Genomic DNA, 21,899 nt, shown 5'->3' on the forward strand with positions numbered 1-21,899 from the left:
TACTATCACTGAACTGTACACTTCAAAGTGGCTGAGATGGTAAATTTCATGTTGTTTATTTTACCTCAGTGAAAAGACTGGGATTGTTAAGTAGCAAAAAAGCAAAATAAATTTAAGTGCACTGGTCTTTATACCACTACCACTACCCTGCCTGAATCCCATCCATGCTCCTGTTAAATAAGATGAAAGTCAAGCTCTTGACTGCCCATCCTTTAGTGACCTGACTCCTAGCCTCACCTTTGACAAACCACCATCCAACAGAGACGACATTCCCATAGCTCCAGAGCTACAATGACGAGAGGACGGGGGTCCCTTACACGCATCACAATTTCTCACCCGTCCATGCCTTTGCACACCGGGATTGCCCTTCCTCCTCCCTTCCTGTTGTAAATCTCTACACCAAGGCCCATTCACCTGGTTGCCTCTGAGATGGTGGGGTACTGGCTGGAAAGGACCACAGAGGAACTCTCTGTGGTGCTGAAAATTATTAATATCTTGATTGGGGTGGTATTTCCATGGATGGAGGCATTTGTCAAAATTCACTGAACTATATTACAATGTATGCAGTTTATTTAACTGGTTTATAATGGGAAACAATAAGGAAAGAGTCAATCCAAAGCAACATTTCCCATAAGAAGTTTGCCCTGAGCCCCATGCACTGATTCAGACACGCCTGCTTTGTGCCCCCTTAACACTCCACAAACACTTCTATTGCAGGCCTTACTCGATCCCACTGTATGTCTATGAGTGTTCAATTGTCGACCCTGCCAGACCAAAAGCTTTAGCAGGCAGACCATGTCTTAACAGCTTGATTTCCCTAGTGCCCACTGTACCTTGTGACATCTCCCGCATCACCAAAAGCAGTCAGCACACAATCATCTATTGGATGGATCTGAATGAAACATGATGAGGAGCAGAAGATGGTGGAAGTGGCAAGAGGGAGACCGGAAAAGACCCCTGAGGTCATAGTCAAAAAGATATCACATCACAGTAAGATGTAACCACCGATTACAATTAGAATCCGCGTATAAACCACCCCCACCAGTAGCGACTATCCTCTTTTTTTTTAATTTATTTATTTTTTAATCGAAGGATAATTGCTTTACAGAATTTTGTTGTTTTCTGTCAAACTTCAACATGAATCAGCCATAAGTATACATATGTCCCCTTCCTCCTGAACCTCCCTCCCATCTGCCTCCCCACCCCACCCCTCTAGTTTGATACAGAGCCCCTGTTTGAGTTCCCTGAGGCATACAGCAAATTCCTGTTGGCTATCTATTTTACACATGGTAATGTAAGTTTCCATGTTACTCTCTCCATACATCTCACCCTCTCCTCCCCTCTCCCTGTGTCCATAAGTCTGTTTCTCCATTCATCATCCCTTTCTTTATTGTTCCTTTTAAACAGTTTACACCAAAATTAGTGAATTTGGGGATCACAAGGGACATTTTCCCAATGTGATGTGAAACTTGTCTGTTTATTCCCCCTCCAATCTCTATCAAAATTCCTGTAGAAAGACATTTAGAAGCCATTCCTGGTGGCTCAGATGGTAAAGAATCCGCCTGCAATGCAGGAGACCCAGGGTCAATCCTTGGGTCAGGAAGATCCCCTGGAGAAAGGAATGGCTGCCCACTCCAGTATTCTTGCCTGGAGAATCCCATGGACAGAGGAGCCTGGCGGGCTACAATCCATGGGTCACAAAAAATCAGACAGGACTGAGTGACTAACACTTTTGCTTTCACTTCACTGACAGTGAATTTACACTCTGCTTGTGGATCAACAGGAATGGTGGAAATCAGTTTTCCGGGAAAGGCTCCTTGTGAAGGGAATTCAACTCTAATCTCCTCACAACACCTGTGTAAGTGAGTTTTATCATCCTTATAATTAACTTAATTTAGATAAATATTAGTCTCCAGAAATTTTACATCACAAGCCTGGCTACAGCTGACTGCTCCAGGAGGCCCCTATGTGCTGCAGGAATCAATGAAACGTTAACCAGCACTGACAGCTCAGCAGGTGCCGCAGAGCGGAGGAGAGTCCGGAAGAGGGCTTGCTCCGCCAGGCATCTCTGCCCCCCTCATCAAGGGGACCTTCCGGCCACTCGTCCACCTCCACTCACGGACCCAGAGGCACAGCCTCAGCCTGAGCAGCCGCTGACATTCCTCCTCATCCCACATCCTTCCCCACTCCCCTGCCCACTCAGCCCCTCCGCCCACGGAAACCTCCATCAGGAAAGAACTAGGACTCATTTGCTCAATGGAAAATTCACTGATACAGTGCCATGTTCTCTCATGAGCGATTCCAAATCCCAAAACTCTAAAAACAAACAAACAAAAAAAAACCGTCCTGAAATTTGATGCAAACTCATATAGCAGCACGCCCTGGCCTGAACTGACATGAGACCATTTGTAGTCTTTATCCCATCTGGTCTAAACATTCATCTTTCATTATAGACAGTTGCTCCAGGTCATGTTGGCAGTACTGCAGTATATAAGGCATAGGCAACGTATCATCTTTCTAAAACCCCAAAATGTCTGGATGCTAAAATACATCTGGCACCAAATACTTCAGATATGGGATTGTGGGCCCGAACCCATAAAGAGACCAACCAGATCTGTTTGTAGTGGGTACCCATAAGGACACGTCTGGGCCCAGGTGGAAAAGAAAGCACCATGGTAGGTGGTTTTTGGACATCTGATGCTGGTGACAGAGCAGAAGTGGGGCAGGCAGGTCTGGCAGCTCCATCCCTGACTGCAAGCATCAGCACATCCATGGCCTTTACACGCCAGCAGCCCCAAGTCACAGGAGCTCCACAATGCCATGCTCTTGCTCTTGAAAACAATGGTTAGGAGATGATGAAGACCCACTGACTGCCCCAGTGACAGCGCCCCGAGGCCAAGCTCAGAGAGAACCTACGAAGTTTGAAAACAAACTTTCAGAACTACCATGCCTGGGTCTCATCTCCATGGCCGCAGGTCAGCTCAGCGGATGCCGGTCCCCATTCCATCATGCCAGTTTGTTGCTATCGTAAATACGCACATGGAGGTTGAACTGAATTGCTTTCTTGTTATTGAAATTGACAAACACGCAGCACAGTGCACACATCATAAGCATACCATGGCACGAATTTTCACAAGCTGAACACGCAAAGTGAAGCAGTGTCCATATCAAAATATACAGTGTGCCCACACCCCAGCACTGCCGAACTTCCTCCATGTCTCCTTCCAAGTCACAACCACGCCGCTCCCCACCGAGGGCAAGTGCAGCTCTAACATCTCAGAGTCTACGTTTCTAGTTTGATTTTTTAGATTAAATTCATCAAGTGTTTCCCACTATGTAGACCCAATTTTGGAGTTGATCAGGTCTCTTCCCACCTTCTGAAGGTAGTACTATAAAATTAGCTGAACAGGAGTTGAAGAAAAGCAACCACAGTAAATTCTGATACAATGCAAGAGGCATATGCCCTACTCCCAGCCTGGTGTTGCCTCAAGATCAAATTCTGACAAAGACCATCATTAAAAAAAAAAAATCTACAAACAATAAATTGCTGGAAAGGGTGTGGAGAAAAGGGAACCCTCCTACACTGTTGGTGGGAATGTAATTTGATACAGTCACTATACAGAACAGTATGGAGTTTCCTTAAAAACCCAAAATAGAATGGCCATATGACCCATAATCCCACTCTTGGGCATATACCCAGAGAAGACTTTAATTCAAAAAGATACATGCACCCCAATATTCATTGCAGCACTGTTTACAACAGCCAGGACATGGAAGCAGCCTAAATGTCCATCACCAGAGGAATGGCTAAAGATGTGGCACATATATACATTGGATTATTACTCAGCCATAAAAAGGAATAAAACTGTGCCATTTGCAGAAACATGGATGGACCTGGAGACTGGCACACGGAGTGAGGTAAGTCAGAAAGAGGAAAACTAGTATCACGTAATATCACTTATATGTGAAATCTTGAAAAATGATGCAGATGAACTTATTTGCAAAGCAGACACAGATGCAGAGAACAAACATATGGACACCAAAGGGGACAAAGGATGGGATAAATTGGAAGACTGGGATTACTATGTATAAACTTTAGACAACCAATAAGAACCTACCATAGAGCACAGGCAACTCTACTCAATGTTATGTGGTGACCAAAATGGAAGGAAATCCAGAAAAGGGGATACGTGTATGCATATAGCCGATTCACCTTGCTGTGCAGCAAAAACTAACACAGCATTATAAAGCAACTATACGCCAGTGAAAACTAATAAAAGACAAAATCCAAGTCTGACAGATATAAAAAGAGGCAAAGCTTGCTTGCAATAAACAGCACAGAAAACTAATTTAAATAAGATGATTCAAATATACGCATGACTTCAAGTTTGTAAAATGCCACTTCTTTAAATTGAGATAAAATTCACTTAACGTAAAATTCACCGTTAGCCACTTTTAAAGGCATAATATAGTGGTATGTTCCCAGAATTGTACAATCATCATCACTGTCTAACTGCACAACAGTCCATCACACCGAGAAGAAGCCCCATTTCTGTTAGCAGTCACTCCCAGTTTCCCCATTCCCCCCACCTCTTGGCACCCACCACTCTACTTGTGGTCTCTATGGATAGGCCTACTCTAGACACTTCATGTATATGGAATCGCACAATATGTGGCCTTTTCTGTCTGGCACCTCTCACTTAGCATCATGTTTTCAGGATTCATCCATGGTGTAGCGTGTGTTAGTATCCTGTTCCTTTCTACGGCTGAATAATATTGCGTTGCACAGATACACACCACATTTTTTTTAATCCAGTGATCATTTGGTGAACATTTGGGGTGGTTTCCTCCTTTTGGCTATCGATGCTGCTATGAGCATTCATGCACAAGTTCTTATGCACTTGTTTTCAAAAGGAAACATATGCTTTCAACCCTCTCGGGTGTATACCTGGGAATGAAATTGCTGAGTCATAGGATAACTCTAACATTTTTAAGAAATGCCAGTCTGTCTTACCAAATGGCTATTGCATTCTACATCCCAGCAATGTTTGAAGGCTCCAATTTCTCCACATCCTCACCAACACTTGTTATTTTCCATTGTTATTATTTTAATTATTATTGTAGCCACTGTAGTCGGTATAAAGCAGTATCTCACTGTGGCTTTGACTTCCTTCCCTGATGACTAATGATGCTGAGCATCTTTTCATGTTCCTACTTGACGTTTGTGTATGTACTTTGGAGAAATGTCTGTTCAGATCTTTTGCCTATTTTTATTAATTTTTCTTCCAGCTTTGTTGCAATGTAACTGACATTCAGCCCTGTATACAGCATAGTGATTTCACTTACATGCATCATGAAACGATTATCGCTATAAGTTATTTAACATTTATCATCTCATACAGATACAACCTTAAAGAAATAGAAAAACAAACATTTTGTAATGAGATCTCTTAGGAATTACTCTCTTAATGACTTTCATATATGACATACAGCAGTGTCAATTATATTTATCATGTTGTACATTACATTCTTACTGCTTATTTTTCTTATGGCTAGAAGTTTGTACCTTTTGACTGCCTTCATCCAGCTCCCTCCCCTTCACCTTCTACCTATGGTGACTACCAATCTGACCTCTTTTTCTATGAGTGTTTGTTTGTTTGAGTGTTTGAGTGTTGTTTGTTTTTGAATTATAATTGACCCACAACATTGCGAGTTCCTGTTACACAACATAATGGTTTGGTATTTCTATACAGTTCAAAGTGATCACCATGTTGTCTAGTTATAGCATGTCACTGTATGGATACTATTTTGACTGTGTTCCCACTGGACATTTCATACAGTGACTCATGTATTTGGAACTGTAACTTTATACCCCTTAATCTCCATCACCTATTTTCCCTTTGCTTATTTTTAAATTGGACTGTTTGTCTTTATATTGTTAAGTTATAAATATTGCTTATGTACTAGACCCTTATCAGAGACAAGATTTGCAAACATGTCCTCCCATTCTGCAGCTGCCTTCTCACCTTCATGATCGTGTTCTTTGATGAACAAAAGTTGTTAATTTGGCAAAAGTTCAATTTGTCTCTGTATTATTTTGTTGTTTATGCCTTTGGTGTCATATTTAAGAAACCAATTCCTACTCCACAGTCATAAAGATTCATACCTGTATTTTCTGCTAAGAGTTTTATATCTTTGTAAAATATCATTTTATTAAATCCTGTTTTGCTTTATGTAAGACAACTATCATATCAAAGCTCTCTTATTATGAGTTACAAAAACATAAAGAAAACATGCAAAATATACTTTAGTTTTATCTTCCACAGCAGAAGAGTTTAAAACATAGTCACTGGGGTCCAATCCTGGATGCAACATGTCCAAGAAGCGCCTTTGAAAAACCCATGTGTCTTGATTTAGAATGACTCTTTTAACTTATATATGTGGCCTATATATTTTTCTACAATTATCTATATGTTCAAATCTATGTAAATATAATACACAGTTTTACTACTAGAACAGTTACAGGAGACAGGGATCAAGACCATCCCCAAGAAAAAGAAATGCAAAAAAGCAAAATGGCTGTCTGAGGAGGACTTACAAATAGCTGTGAAAAGAAGGGAAGAGAAAAGCAAAGGAGGAAAGGAAAGATATATTCATCTGAATGCAGAGTTCCAAAGAACCGCAAGAAGAGATGAGAAAGCCTTCCTCAGGGATCAGTGCAAAGAAACAAAAGGAAAACAACAGAACGGGAAAGACTAGAGATCTCTTCAAGAAAATCAGAGATACCAAGGGAACATTTCATGCAAAGAAATGTTCAATAAAGGATAGAAATGGTATGGACCTAACAGAAGCAGTAGATATTAAGAAGAGGTGGCAGGAACACACAGAAGACCTGTACAAAAAAGATCTTCACGACCCAGATAATCATGATGGTGTGACCACTCACCTAGAGCCAGACATCTTGGAATGTGAAGTCAAGCGGGCCTTAGGAAGCATCACTACAAACAAAGCTAGTGGAGGTGAGGGAATTCCAGTTGAGCTATTTCAAATCCTGAAAGATGATGCTGTGAAAGTGCTGCACTCAATATGCCAGCAAATTTGGAAAACTCACAGTGGCCACAGGACTGGAAAAGGTCAGTTTTCATTCCAATTCCAAAGAAAGGCAATGCCAAAGAATGCTCAAACTACCGCACAATTGCACTCATCTCACATGCTAGTAAAGTGATGTTTAACATTCTCCAAGCCAGGCTTCAGCAATACATGAACCGTGAACTTCCAGATGTTCAGCTGGTTTTAGAAAAGGCAGAGGAACCAGAGATCAAATTGCCAACATCCGCTGGATCATCAAAAAAGCAAGAGAGTTCCAGAAAAACATCTATTTCTGCTTTACTGTCTATGCCAAAGCCTTTGACTGCATGGATCACAACAAACTGGAAAATTCTGAAAGAGATGGGAATACCAGACCACCTGACCTGCCTCTTGAGAAACCTGTATGCAGGTCAGGAAGCAACAGTTAGAACTGGCCATGGAACAACAGACTGGTTCCAAACAGGAAAAGGAGTACATCAAGGCTGTATATTGTCACCCTGCTAATTTAAGTTATATGCAGAGTACATCATGAGAAACGCTGGGCTGGAGGAAGCACAAGCTGGACTCAAGATTGCCGGGAGAAATATCAATAACCTCAGATATGCAGATGACACCATCCTTATGGCAGAAAGTGAAGAAAAACTAAAGAGCCTCTTGATGAAAGTGAAAGAAAGTGAAAAAGTTGGCTTAAAGCTCAACATTCAGAAAACGAAGATCATGGCATCTGGTCCCATCACTTCATGGGAAATAGATAGGGAAACAGTGGAAACAGTGGCTGACTTTATTTTTCTGGATTCCAAAATCACTGCAGATGGTGATTGCAGCCATGAAATTAAAAGATGCTTACTCCTTGGAAGGAAAGTTATGACCAACCTAGACAGCATATTAAACAGCAGAGACATTACTTTGTCAACAAAGGTCTGTCTCGTCAAGGCTATGGTTTTCCCAGTGGTCTTGTATGGATGTGAGAGTTGGACTGTGAAGAAAGCTGAGCACCGAAGAATCGATGCTTTTGAACTATGGTGTTGGAGAAGACTCTTGAGAGTCCCTTGGACTGCAAGGAGATCCAACCAATCCATCCTAAAGGAGATCAGTCCTGGGTGTTCATTGGAAGGATTGATGTTGAAGCTGAATCTCCAGTACTTTGGCCACCTGATGTGAAGAGCTGACTCATTTGAAAAGACCCTGATGCTGGAAAAGATCGAGGGCAGGAGGAGAAGGGGACGACAGAGGATGAGATGGTTGGATGGCATCACTGACTCAATGGACATGGGTTTGGGTAAACTCTGGGAGTTGGTGATGGACAGGGAGGCCTGGAGTACTGCAGTTCATGGGGTCGCAAAGAGTCAGATACGACTGAGTGACTGAACTGAACTGAATGTGAGGGGAAAAACAAAAACAGAAAACTGTATAGACTGGTACAATCCCACTAAGCCACAGAAAGCGAAGCGTATGTCAATAGCAGAAGAGCTGTCCACTAACATAAGATTAAAAATATTTTTTGAGACTGAGGAAAACCCAATTCAAGTTATATAATCTCTCCAAGCTTCAGTTTTTGCCTCTATAACATGAATAATATGAAGATGATAATACTACCTACCTCACATAGCTTATGAGGATTAAATATAATAATGTATGAAAAGTTATAATAGCATCTGCCACACATAATATGCTTAATGAATGTTCAGTTCAGTTCAGTCAGCACTCAGCTTTCTTTATAATCCAACTCTCACATCCATACATGACCACTGGAAAAACCATAGCCTTGACAAGACAGACCTTTGTTGGCAAAGTAATGTCCCTGCTGTTTAATATGCTGTCTAGTTGGTCATAACCTTTCTTCCAAGGAGCAAGCGTCTTCTAATTTCATGGCTGCAGTCACCATCTGCAGTGATTTTGGAGCCCCAAAAAATAAAGTCTGTCACTGTTTCCACTGTTTCCCCATCTATTTCCCATGAAGTGATGGGACCAGATGCCATGATCTTAGTTTTCTGAATGTTGAGCTTTACGCCAACTTTTTCACTCTCCTCTTTTACTTTAATCAAGAGGCTCTTCAGTTCTTCTTCACTTTCTGCCTTAAGGGTGGTGTCATCTGCCTATCTGAGGCTATTGATATTTCTCCCTGCAATTTTGATTCCAGCTTGTGCTTCATCCAGTCCAGCATAAGCAGGGTGACAATATACTAGCCTTGATGTACTCCTTTCCCGATTTGGAACAGTCTGTTGTTCCATGTCCAGTTCTAACTGTTGCTTCCTGGCCTGCATACAGATTTCTCAAGAGGCAGGTCAGGTGATCTCGTATTCCCATCTCTTGAAGAATTTTCCACAGTTTGTTGTGATCCACACAGTCAAAGGCTTTGGCGTAGTCAATAAAGCAGAACGAGATGTTTTTCTGGAACTCTCTTGCTTTTTCGATGATCTAACATGTTGGCAATTTGCTCTCTGGTTAGCCATTATTATTTTTATTATGCTTAATGTACATTAAAATTGTTTTCTAGTAGGGAATTTCCTGGCAGTTCAGTGGTTAGGACTTCACACTCTCACTGCTGAGGGTCTGGGTTCTATCCCTAAGATCCTGCAAGATCCACAACCTAAAAAAAATTTCTTAATTGTTTTGTAATAATTTTTTTTTAAATAGCACACTTCCTTTGCAACTCTCTCTGTTCTCTTTTGCCCACAGAAAGGTATAAACTCTATGCAAGCAAATGATGAAATAATTACTTAAGCTGAAGATAAACAAGCTTGGGAGAAATCTGCAGGATTGGAGAGGTACACTGGAAACTTTAGAGTGGTTAAAGACAGAGAGATGTTCATTTGTCAGTCTCTTGGATGGACTGTAATTTCTTGTCCACTGGCACTGAGCCTTTTGAGAACTAAGAAGTTAACCTTGCCCAACATACCTGAGCATCTTCCGGACTATTTCCTTGTTTACTGGGAAGGCAGTATAATATATTCCAAAGAGTGAGAATTAGGAATCCTGAGTTTGTGTTCTGACTCTGCCATTAACTCTGGGAGCCTGGAGATCTGCCTCATTTCTCTGGCTTTTGGTATCTGAGAAGGAAAGAAAAAAAAAGGAGGGAGGGAGGAAGGGAAAGAAACTCCCTCTTGATTCTAAAAGTCTGATTACTTGGAAAATTCTACATTTAAAATTTCTTCTCTCCTTCAACCAGAGCAGGCAGAATTGCTCAAGCCAGTTTTCAAGCTACTCGTGCACACTAGTCTTTGTGACAGCACTTCCATTACATTTACTTTGGAAGTAATCCATAGCCCCAAAGATAATCTTCCCTTCTCTGTTTGGCATTTCTACCTAAGAGCCAGGCATCCATACATTTGTAGGGAAGGAGGGCTGAGTCCCAGGCTCACAGATAGGCCTAAATGTTGACTCCCCAAGAACTTCGGGAGAGCAAAGGGGAAGACACACTGACTCAATGGCCAGGAGGACTCGCTGTGAGCCCAGAGCTCATTCCTGACCAGCCTGAGTTTTAAAAAGGAAACACAAGGCCTCTGGCATTTCACAACAAGCAGAAGGCAACCAAAATAATGCTTCAAAGTTCCTGTGGGGGAAAGAAGTATTCAGGCAATTCATTCACTTATTCCATAAAAATACATTGACAGCCTAAGATTTGCCAAGTCCCAATCTAGGTGCTAGGAATATAGCAGGGAACAAAATCATGTTCCTATACCCACTAACCTTACCTTTTAGTGGGGAAGACAGGCAATAGACAAATAAACAAGTAAATGAATAGGTGTACATGTGTGCATGTAGGCTGGCATCGGTGGAGAGCGTGTGCACAAGTGGATGTGTATACTTATGGCTGCATGTATGTGTCAGTAGGTAAGTGCTTTGGAAAAGAAAGGCAGAGAAAGTGACATGGGGAATGGGAGAGAGGTTGGTGCTTTTCTTTTCTTTTTTTTTTTTTTTTGGTCTGTGCGACATGGCATGCAAGATCTTAGTTCCCTGACAAGGGATCAAACCTGTATCCCCTGCAATGAAAGCAAGAGTATTAACCACTGGACCGCCAGGGAAGTTCCCATGTTATTATCTTAAATAGAATGGTCTTCATCGATTAGGTGACGAGTAAACACAGAACTGAAAGATGAGGAACTGAGATATCTGGAGGAACAGCATTCTAGCAGAAAAACAGTGAGTGCAAAGGCCCAGAGGCGAGCACAGGTGAGCTGTCTATGAGGAATCCAGTGAGGATGACTCAGAGAAATGAAGGCAGAGAGCAGCAGGAAGTGAGTGGGATGGGGTCGGGGGAGGCCACATTTAATAGACTTGTTAGACACTGTAAGAACTTCAGCTTTTATCCTGACCAACATGGGGATCCATTGAACAATTCTGAACAGAAGAGACAAGTGACCTGACTTATGCTTTTAAATGATCCTTGAGCTGCTAAGAATATACCCTAGGAGGGTGGCCGCAGGGACATCAGTTTATTGCCTCTGAGAGGTAATGGGGGCTTAGACAAGAGGGTTTAGCCATGAGGGCTGTGAGAAGGAGTTGGGTTCTGGATGTGTTCTGAAGGAAAGGCCAGGTTGATAGATGCGATGTGGGGAGTAAGAAAAACATTCAAGCGTGGCTACAAAGTTATTGGTCTAAGAATATAGAGGGAAAATCTGTGGGAGGAACAAATTGGAAAGCAGGAGGGTGTGGTGGCTCAGGAGCTCGATTTTGGACATGTTTTTGCAACGAACGTGAGACATCCAAGAAGAGATGAAGATTTAGCTCTGGAATTCAGAGAAAAGGTCCTGGCTAGGGACACAAGTTCAGGAGTCGAAGGTACAGGTGTGACGCAGGTGGGATGTAAACCCTTGAGACTGGATGACGGCCCCTGGGGCATGAATATAAAGAAGTCTGGTGTCTGAGCCCGGGCTCACCAGCAGTAAGAGGACTGGGCGATAAGGAGGAAGCATCTGAGACCGACAGATGCAGCCAGAGTCGCAAGAAGAATGCGAGAGACAGGGTGCCCCAGAAATCAAAAGAACAAAGAACAGAGATCAGTCATGGCAAATGCTGCTGATTCGTCAAGATGAGGACTCGGGACTCATGCGACAATGCGGATGAACCTTGAAAACATTACGGTAAGTAGAAAAAAGCTAGACGCAAAAGGCCACATGCTGTACAGTTTCGTTTATATAAAACGTCCAGAATGCACACATCCACGGAGACAGAAAGTAGATTAGTGGTTCCCAGAAGCTGGGGGAGGGAGAGACAGGGGCCACCTACTAATGACTGTGAGGTTTCTTTCGGGAGGGGCTGAAATGTTCTGGGATTAGAAAGTGGCGATGGCCGCACAACTTTGTGAATAAACTTCAAAACCCACTGAACCATTTATATCAAAAGAGTGAATATCATGGTATGTGGATTATATCTCCATTTTAAAAATCTTTTAAAAAGAGATGTCAGCGTTAACTGTTGGACTTTGTGACATGTAGGCCAATGGTGACATTGACAAGAGTGGAGGGAAGTATTAGAGTTTAAGAGAGAGAGGGAATAGAAAAATTGGAGCATCATATGAATAACAACTTTAATGGACTGAAACATATCTAATATGTTTAAAACATGAGTTCATAATGAAACTTGAAAAAAAAAATCATCCCCAAACCCAAATTAGGATGCTAGGGAATCAACTCATTATTCTGAAAGTCAATTTTTAATGATCAAAATTTATCTTGTTTTTCTTATATAAACTGTACCATTGGATATCCAAATAGTAAATGAAGGTAAATTTCTCTTTTAAAACATGTTTCAGCTAATAAACATATGAAAAAGGAAAGATAAAATTAGAATATCACCTAATATATTTTGAAGCCTCTAATGAGTTAATGGAAATAAGCATTAATCATCAAGAAGGACTAGCATCTTAAGGAGAGAAACAGACTTTTATAAGCCTCCTGATGGAAGAACATACCAGCACCTATGAAGTCGGCCTGGCCCCACACCCCCAACATCAAACCTGAATCTGCAAGGGTCTTTTATTTCCTTTTTAAAATTATTTTTAGCTTTTTAAGAGAAAATAATAATTAAAACAACTGCCGAAAATGCCACTGCCCAAATGTCCCCTGTTAATATTTCTTTGTTTTTTTTCCCCTTGTTAATATTTCTCATAGAAATAATAATGATGAAAAACAGAAACCTCCCTCCCCACTCCTAGTTCTATTCCCCCTACAACCATTGTTTTTTATTTTTCTGGTAAATAATAACGATGTCATATATTATCAGCATATACATGTTAGAATAAAAATTCATTCACAAAACCATCCTACTGTAACTAACCTGCACCTTGCTCTTTATCCTCATAATTACCTTGGCAATCCCTCTCAACAGTGTTACTTTAATGACCACAGGGCACGTTTTTAAAAGTGCTTTGTGGTTTATCACACCTTAGTCTCATTGAAATACATTGAAACAGAATATCGCTACTTTGCGGATAACTGAAGCGGACCCAGGGTGAGATTAAAGGACCTGTCCACCAATTTCACTTGAGTTGGAAGCTGAGGCTGGGTTAGACCTGGGTTCCCTTCATTTCCTAAACCACAGCGCCTCCCAGTGGCAATCAGGTGAAATTTTCTGCCCGCAGCCCCAGGGTGGCCATCTTTTTAGTCCTCCAGTTTCCAGGAAATTCTTCATTTGAATGTATAAAGACCATCTCACACCTTAAGACAGGTGTCTTTCTTTTTCATAGAGCTTCTCTGTTTGTGAAATCATTTCTATAATCATTACATTGGGATTTAAAATTCATACTAGAACATTAGGTTGTATATCCTACAATATCTAATATTCCAAGCCTGACAATGCAAAAGAACCAGAAACATTTAAAAATACTCTGTACATTGGAATAAATTTTAAAAATTGATAAAAAGGAACTTTTCTGGGGAATCTATTCCTTCTCTTTCTACATGAAAGGCTGGAACATTTATTATAGTATCTAATATTTATAATATAGAGAATATCTAACATCTATTTTATAATATTTAATATCTATATTACAGAGATATCTACATATATTATCTAATATCTATATTTATAGATATCTTATATCTATGTTATATAATATTATATACAATTATATATAATATAAATATATAATTATAATGATGTTATAATTATAATATTTATATATTTTATATATTTTAGCTATATATAATATATATAACCATATATTATATATAATATATTATGTATTATATATAATAATATATTATATATTATTACATTATATATAATATAATAATTATGTTATTATACTAAATATTCATATTAAATATTTATATATTTATTGTATATATTAAATATATTCATATTATTTATAATTAGTTAAATATATTGTATATATAGTATATATAGGTAATACATTACATATATATAATATATATTATATATTATATATATTATTAATATATATAATTAATACATTATATATTTTTAATATATTTATTATATATAATTATATATTATGTAATATATTTATATAATTTATATAATACATAATATATATCATTATATATAGTATATAATATATAATTATTATTTATATATTGTATATATAATATATACTGTATACTAGTATATATATTATATAATATATATAAATTATATATAATTTATATATATTAGATATATAGATAGCTATAGACATATATAAACAGACATATATAGACTTATAGATATATACAGATAGACTTTCCTGTAGAAAGAGAAGGTACAGATCCCCAGAGAAGTTCCTTGTTATCAGTTTTTAAAATGTAACCCAAGGTGCAGTTCAATTCAGTTCAGTTCAGTCGCTCAGTCGTGTCCGACTCTCTGCGACCCCATGAATCACAGCACGCCAGGCCTCCCTGGCGTGCATCACCAACTCCCAGAGTTCACTCAACTCACATCCATTGAGTCGGTGATGCCATCCAGCCATCTCATCCTCTGTCATCCCCTTCTCCTTCTGTCCCCTATCCCTCCCAGCATCAGAGTCTTTTCCAATGAGTCAACTCTTCACATGAGGTGGCCAAAGTACTGGAGTTTCAGCTTTAGCATCATTCCTTCCAAAGAAATCCCAGGGCTGATCTCCTTCAGAATGGACTGGTTGGATCTCCTTGCAGTCAGTCCAAGGGACTCTGAAGAGTCTTCTGCAACACCACAGTTCAAAAGCATCAATTCTTCAGTGCTCAGCTTTCTTCACAGTTCAACTCTCACATCCATACATGACCAGAGGAAAAACCAAAGCCTTGACTAGACGGACCTTTGTTGGCAAAGTAATGTCTCTGCTTTTGAATATGCAATCTAGGTTGGTCATAACTTTCCTTCCAAGGAGTAAGCGTCTTTTAATTTCATGGCTGCAGTCACCATCCGCAGTGGTTTTGGAGCCCAGAAAAATAAAGTCTGACACTGTTTCCACTGTTTCCCCATCTATTTCCCATGAAGTGATGGGACCGGATGCCATGATCTTCGTTTTCTGAATGTTGAGTTTTAAGCCAACTTTTTCACTCTCCTCTTTCACCTTCATCAAGAGGCTTTTTAGTTCCTCTTCACTTTCTGCCATCAGGGTGGTGTCATCTGCATATCTGAGGTTATTGATATTTCTCCCGGCAATCTTGATTCCAGCTTGTGCTTCTTCCAGCCCAGCGTTTCTCATTATGTACTCTGCATATAAGTTAAATAAGCAGGGTGACAATATACAGCCTTGACGTACTCCTTTTCCTATTTGGAACCAGTCTGTTGTTCCATGTCTAGTTCTAACTGTGCATCTTTAAATGTTTGTGGTTCTTCTGCATTGGCAGGCGGATTCTGGGATGATCATGAACGCTCTGCTATATTTAAAATGGGTAACCAACAAGAACCTACTGTATAGCACAGGGAACTCTGCTCAATGTTATGTGGCAGCCTGGATGGGAGGGGAGTCTGGGGGAGATTGGATACATGTAAACATATGGCTGAGTCCCTTAGCTGTTCACCTGAAACTACCCCAACACTCTTAATCGACTGTACTCCAACACACAATAAAAAGCTTTTTTACAATGTCTGTGGTTCCTCATCTCTTGGGGGCACATGGACACTTTTGAGAATCTGATGAAGGCCACCCATTCTGTCCTGAGACAAAAGCACAGACACACAAACCCTGCTTTTAATCCTGGAGCGGTCACAGAGTTTCTAACGGCCCTCCACAGGCCCCAGGTGAAAAACCACTGCAATCATGATTTCCTCTTCCGAGTTTTCTACAGCCAGGCATATCTACTTTTTAATGTGTCACAATATGCTTTTAATTCACTCTAACTTTTAACATATCAGCCAAACCTTCTCAGCCTGACTGCATATTTATAGATATCACAATATAAACTATCTCAGGCAACCAGAACACCCTAAAATATTTTGTTTCAAATGTTTTTAAAAGTACAGAATTAAATTTCAATTTCCATTGAAATATTCAACAACGAAAAAAGCTATTGAAATTAATGTCTGACCTAGATTACTCAGTGATAACTTGATGCTCAGTCCTTACACTGAAAAGCAAACCAAACAAAAATCTAGGCTTTGATTATGGTAGGGAGGGAAGGGGACTAGAATTCACCACATCAATTAATCAGTAACTTCAGAAATAAAATGACCCTCAGGGGCAGAGAAAGTTTACTCTATTGGCTTTGGGTGGTAAAAACCCCCCTGAAGAAAATCTTCCTTCTATCACCTTGAATCCTCCACTCTAGTTAACTGGGTCCTTTTTCTGAGGTGTCCTAGGACGTCACCCTTCAAAGGCTCAGATTCCCATCGAGATGGAATCTGCATATAGCACCATCAATAAATAACGATGAAGAACTGTATCTCCTTTTTCTTCACACGGTTAAAACTACCTGTAATTTTCCTTTTCCACAGCGACTATCCAACTTTCCGGTCTGTAGGCCACCCCGAACAAGAGGTGTCAGCTGCCTAGAGTGTGAAAAGGCTATTTTCAAGCATTCCAAAAACTGACCCTTTTTTCACTGTTTATAAGGCGAGAAAAAGAGGGAAAGAGGGTAGTAACAATAACATCACTTTCTCACCTCTAAGAGCTTCTCTAAGGCTCTGACCCAGCACCAACCCCAACTTCATCTCCCACAGAATTAACACTTTCTTAAACACGAATCCAGTCCCTCTTGACTGACTCTCTGAGTGTTCAGGGGAAAAAACAGCACAGAGGCCCCTGCAGACACGGAAGGCGGTGGCCAAGCTGAGCCAGACTGGCTGCCCGGTAGAACCAATTCCTCAGAGCCCCACAAAAGGGGCCCCCTTCCCGTGTTAGCAGCAAATGTTAAAACAGGTTGGTTCTACCTTCTGAGGTTTTCAGGGGTTTTGGACTTGGAAACGTTTCTCTGACTGGCAGTATTTTGTCATCTGTGGTTATTGTTCTTCTTATTATTATTAATTCAACAGAACCCTTAGAGCTTAAGGACACAGGACTTATGGGTATGATCCTGATTCAATCCAAAATCACACTTGGCTTTCAAAGGGATGCTATTTAGCTCGCTAGGGGCTTTCCTGGTGGCTCAGCTGGTAAAGAATCCAACTGCAATGCAGAAGACCTGGGTTCGATCCCTGGGTTGTGAAGATCCCCTGCAGAAGGGAACGGCTACCCACTCCAGTATTCTGGCCTGGAGAATTCCATGGCCTGTATAGTCCATGGGGTCGCAAAGAGCCAGACACGACCGAGCGACCTTCGCTTCACGGGGGACCTATGATAGTGCAACCCTCCCCCCGCCCCCACTTTCTTCAATTTCTAGATTTAGAACAAGCTCCCTAACCAGATTCTCCCCTAAGAAGCGACTTTCCCCCTAAGAAAAAACCATTTTTTCCCCTTCTGTCGGCCAGCAGAGAGCCAGCATGTCTGCCACATCCGACTGCATTACCATTGCATTTAGAAGGCCATCCAGAAAATATATGCAAGAAAAATGAGTGTAGCTCCATGCTGGGCTAGCTCCCTGGGAAACTTCTGATTACCTAGCAATATGCACTTGTCCTTGGCTAACAAATGTCTTCGCTTAACATATGTGCCTGGCCTCAGCACTTTTCAGTCCTGAACTCTGCCGCCCCTTAATCCTCTTGACAGCGTGCATGTGTTCTGGGGCTCACGAGGCACGTGGATGGCAATGTGCTGGGAATTGCAACCCCCAGGGTCCCCGTTCATTCTCCAGACAGGGAAGAGGGTCTGTGGGCAGCCACCAGCGAGAGGTCAGGCTTAGGTTTCCGGGAAAGCTGCCCACGATTCCAGAGACCAGCACTTCGGCAGAGGTACCCCCTCGTTCACGTGCTGTCAGGAGCCATGCTGCGTGTCCCCGACTCAAAAAACAAGCCCATCGACTGTGGCCTATGAAGCGGGAAGAGAACACATTCATCGACTGAGCCTTCCTATGTCGTAGGCACTATCTTAATTGATTTGCCAACATTTTCTCACTGTGGGCAAATTTCTCAATCTCTACAAGCCTGGGCGGTGGAAAGCATTAACCCTGTTTTTTTCAGATGAGAAAACAGACCCAGAGAAGTTCAATGACTTCTCCAGGTGGTGGAGCCAAGCTGGAGTTCTTGTTTGACTTTCTGACTTCAAATGCTCAGATGCAGGCTGTCTTACAGCTACTGCTGAGATACTGCTTTAGTCCAGCAAACAGGAGAACAGAAGAACATTCTTCCTAAGAGCAGTCCAAGAAACGGAACTCAAGAATGTAGCCCCTGCTGACCATCTGAAACTATCACAACATTGTTAATCAGCTATTACTCCAGTATAAAAGTTAAAAAAAAAAGCAACTCCAAAGAGAATCCATATGGTTTTCTATGGAACAAAACACAGAAAAAGAAGGGACTTGCCATCCTCTCCCCTCCTCTCAGCCTGTCCTAACCCTGCCCACCGCCAGGGCACAGGCCCCGGCCCGCCTCCTGCGTTCACCAGGAACACAGCCCTGGGGAGCAGGCCCACTCAGTCGGTACTTAACCACATCCAGCTTTATGTTGCTACTTTCTTTTAACTATCCCTCTGAACTCCTAGTTGTCTTGGTAAGTAGAGAAATACTAAGAAAAAAAAAGTAAGTATATATTGATGGATGAATGAATGAAGAAAATATGGTATGTATATATACATAAATATAGTAGATTACATACAAATACCCATACAATAGAGTATTTTTCAGCCAGAATAAAGAAGAACATCTTGCCGTTTGAGACATGTATGGAACTTGAGGGCACTACGCAAAGTGAAATATCAGACACAGAAAGACAAATATTGTATGATCTCACTATATGTGGTATCTAAAAAAAATTAAAAGCAAAATTATGCATACAGAAGACAGACTGATTGTTGCCAGAGGCAAGGTGTGCAGGTGAGACGAGGTGAAGAGCGTCAAAGAGTACAGACTTCCAGTTTTGGGTAGCTTCTCCAGGGTATCTTCCCAACCCAGGGATTGAACCCAGGTGTCCTGCACTGTAGGCAGATTCTTTACCATCTGAGCCACACCAGGGAAGCCCACATACTACTGTAGAAAAAGAATACGGACCTACTGTGTAACAAGGGAAAGTGTAGTCAGTACTCTGTAATGACCCATATGGGAAAAGAATCTAAAACAGAGCGGATGTGGGAATTCCCTGGTGGTCCGTGGTTAGGACTCCATGCTGTCACTGCTGGGGGCCCAGGCTCAGCCCCTGCTCAGTGAACCAGTGATTGTGCAAACTGCACAGCACGGCCCGAAGAAAAAGAAAGAAAAGAAAAAAGAGCGGAGACTCATTCCCTTTGCTGCGTAGCAGAAACTAGCACAACATTGTAAATCAACTATACTCCAATAAAAATTAATTTAAAAACACTCAGGTTTAATTAACCATTTCCTTGGGTCTTCATTTCATGATGGTTCTCTTGTGTCACATAATAAATAAATGTGTGTGCTTTTCTCCCGTCAATCTTCAGCAGTTTAATCTTCAGGCCCAGCCATGGACCCTACAAAGGTTGAGGAAAACGTCTTCCTCCCCTACAGCAAGGAGCATATGAAAAGATCAAAGTACCAGAACGCGATGCTTTGCCATCATGGCAGAGTTCCGATGTGGTTTATTAGTGTTCTCATCCTGGAACTGTCAGATCAAGATTGTTTGGTCAATTAATTCTAAGCAAAAACAAACTGCTTATTTGTTGGAAGAATGCTACTGAGTCCTTACCAGTTTGTTGCTTATATTTTTGGCTTAAAGTTAAAAGTCAAGGGCCTTCCCAGGCAGTCCAGTGGTTAAGACTCAGAGTTTCCACTGCAGGGGGTGAGGGTTTGATTCCTGGTCAGGGAACTAAGATCCCACGCGCCATATGGTGTGGCCAAAAAAATTTTTTTTCAACAAAAAACAAAGTTAAAAGTCAAGTATTTTAGTGTACATACATCTGATGGTGATGGTTTTCAATAAAACTGGATTTGAAAGTTGGATAGAAGATCTGTGTTTTTCCCTCAGCTTTCAAAATGCTCTTTCAATCGCTTCTCGGCCTTTTGGCTAAGATCAAGTGTAGTATCTGTTCTTATCAGTTTAATATCTGATACGTTCTCTATCCGAGGACAATATATTAAATGGATTTTTGGAGCAGGGAGTTGGAATAGGAGCTTGCTCCGTCCACTCCACGCATCGACCTGGTATTGCAGTACTTCCAGGAATGGTGCACCCCCTCAGGGGATATCACTGGAGTACCTAAAAGCAGAAATTGGTTTTGTTTTTTTTTCTTTTTTCCTTTTTTTTTTTTTTCTTTCTTTATCTTTTTCTAGTTTTTTTTCTTTTTTTCTTTTTTCTTAAAAAAAAAAAAAAAAAAAAAATGCTCTTTCACCCCATCCGCACGGTGGAGGACATCCGACCCTCCAGCAGAAGGCCTGGCCGCACCACGAGACTGCACGAGCAGCTGGCTTTGCTCTGCTCAGGCCTGTGAAGTACATAGGTCTAGTACTGCTGCTGCTGCTCAGTCGCTTCAGTCGTGTCCGGCTCTGTGCGACCCCATAGACGGCAGCCCACCAGGCTCCCCCGTCCCTGGGATTCTCCAGGCAAGAACACTGGAGTGGGTTGCCATTTCCTCCTCCAGTGCAGGAAAGTGAAAAAAGAAAGTGAAGTCGAGCAACCCCTTGAACTGCAGCCTACCAGGCTCCTCCATCCATGGGATTTTCCAGGCAAGAGTCCTGGAGTGGGGTGCCACTGCCATGTGAGCCTAACCCATACTTCATAAAAGGTCACTTTTCGTCTGTTTCACAATGTTACTACATTTACCCTCTGTCCGTCTTAAGGATGACATAAACTCTTGGCTTTGCCTCTGAAACCTCTTTGGCATTACCCATCTCCAGTCTGAAGGACAAAAATCCCAAGACTGCTCTTTTTATTTAACGTCAATGATACATTTTCAAAAGACCTTTCCAGCTCACACCAGGAAAGATCTCTGCTATTCCAAACACTTTAAAAATTAGTCAGCTTCTTTTGGGGGAAGAAAAGACTCCTTGCTTATTCTGAGAAGGCATGCCAAAATATGACACTGAGATTATCTGTCAGTTCAGTTCAGCTGATGTATTTCTGTCGATTGCAAACTACACGGTTCATTTCTCTGACGCGATATGCCTTTCATCAGATCTCTTGGCGGCTTTCTATAGAGGATGTACCACAATCCTCAGGGACTCACTGACTTAAAAAAATGGAGATTTTTTATTCACATATTCTATTATAGTATAAACTGTAATGGACATTTTTTTCCTCCCAAGCCCTTGTTTTCTGTATGTTTCTTTAAATGCAGGAATCTGTAGAAAGCAGAAAGTGTCTGCACAGTAATGTTTCACCCAATTCATCATATTTCCACTGCC

General features: G+C 41.2%; 1 non-coding gene across 1 annotated transcript; it reads left to right on the forward strand.

Annotated features, from left to right (window-relative positions):
• The first annotated feature begins 20,542 nt into the window (after positions 1–20,542).
• LOC112443530 (U2 spliceosomal RNA) lies at positions 20,543–20,733 on the forward strand. Its single transcript, XR_003031943.1, has one exon. It is a non-coding gene; the product is annotated as a U2 spliceosomal RNA (small nuclear RNA).
• The last annotated feature ends 1,166 nt before the right edge of the window (positions 20,734–21,899 follow it).

This window comes from Bos taurus, chromosome 22 (assembly GCF_002263795.3).
Source record: "Bos taurus isolate L1 Dominette 01449 registration number 42190680 breed Hereford chromosome 22, ARS-UCD2.0, whole genome shotgun sequence".
In the NCBI taxonomy this organism is placed as follows: Eukaryota; Metazoa; Chordata; class Mammalia; order Artiodactyla; family Bovidae; genus Bos; species Bos taurus.